The 1,462-nt window shown below is 36.0% G+C and overlaps 1 non-coding gene across 1 annotated transcript; it reads right to left on the reverse strand.

The window, feature by feature from the left end:
• Positions 1 to 238: 238 nt before the first annotated feature.
• TRNAW-CCA lies at positions 239 to 312 on the reverse strand. The gene has a single exon. It is a non-coding gene; the product is annotated as a tRNA-Trp (tRNA).
• Positions 313 to 1,462: the final 1,150 nt, after the last annotated feature.

Raw genomic sequence — 1,462 nt, forward strand, 5'->3', positions numbered from 1 at the left:
TAGGGGAAGGTTCTTATTGTGCCTTACCGGAAAGGTCACAAATCTTTGAAAAAGTCACAGTCTTTTTGAAAGGTCATCACCTTCCACAAAAGTCACAACTTTCCATAAAAGTCGCAACTTTTCATAAAAGTCACAACTTTTCATGAAAGTCGCAACTTTTCATAAAAGTCGCAACTTTTCATTGAAGAAAAAACCTTTCAAAAAAGTCACAACTATTCATAAAAGTCGCAACCAAAATCACGCTCTGTAGGATTTGAACCTACGACATCGGGTTTTGGAGACCCACGTTCTACCGAACTGAACTAAGAGCGCTTTCTTATTACAGTAGATACGACTGTAAAGAAAAAGGATTCTTTTTATACCCCCAATAAATCTTGCATGCATATAGTCTCATAAAATGAAAATATGTATGTCCAATTTGAATTGACCTCAATGGCAACTCTTCATTTTCCATGCACACATTTAAAATCCAAAAATCCCCCGCATGAATGGGGAATGACTCCAAGACAAAGAAACGCACAAGTATGTGTAATTTACAAGCAAGAATTAATTGCATCTGGATTAGTAGGTTTCCCCTTGGACTTTCCGTAGTGAAAATATGTAGGATATACTCGGTCAATCAGTAGATCCGATATCGTTGAACCGTCGACCTTCGGTGTATACCTAGACAAACATATGTCATACAATTAATCATTTACCATTAATGGTTCTTACGATTGTGTTCGTTTCAGCTATGAAAATCTCCTGGTTTCATGAGTGTATAGAGAGATGGGCTTTTGACAATCATCCTCTTTGAAGTGGCTTACACTTCACACTCACATAGGTAATTTCTAACCGTGTTATCGCGTAAATACACTATTTGGTCAACTCTGCCAAACATAGAAAATCATTAAAACCATTAAGCTTTATTAACTCATTAACAATCCTTATTGTTGTATCTTTTTCCCTGAGCATTGTATTCATCATGAGAATGGATTGAGTTTTCTGACAATGCCGAATCGTCAGTCACAACTTTATTTTTATCCTTGAATCTAGCTCTTGGGATCTCAAGTCTACTAGATAGAGTTACTGCCATGCTTACTTGTCCAAAGAAGTAAATATATTCCCTTAGATGATCTTTAAGATTTCTCTCTGGTTAGTCCTTTTTATAAGTTGATCCGACACATTATCCTTTCACTTTACATAGTCAATTTTGATAATTCCACTAGAGAGTAGTTTTTTAACGGTATCATGTTTATGTCCTATATGACGAGACTTTCTGTTATACATCACGCTCCATTCCATACCTAGTACATCTTCACTATCAAAGTGTATGCAAACAATGCCAATGGTTTGGGCCCAAAGAGATTATCTATCATGAAAATCCGGAGTCTTTCAACTTATTCACCGACCTTATCTTAAGCACCCAGCTCAAAGATCATTATAGAGTTAGCGATACATGTTTCTTTTGAAATATTTCCAA

Source organism: Solanum pennellii, chromosome 9, assembly GCF_001406875.1.
Source record: "Solanum pennellii chromosome 9, SPENNV200".
Classification (NCBI taxonomy): Eukaryota; Viridiplantae; Streptophyta; class Magnoliopsida; order Solanales; family Solanaceae; genus Solanum; species Solanum pennellii.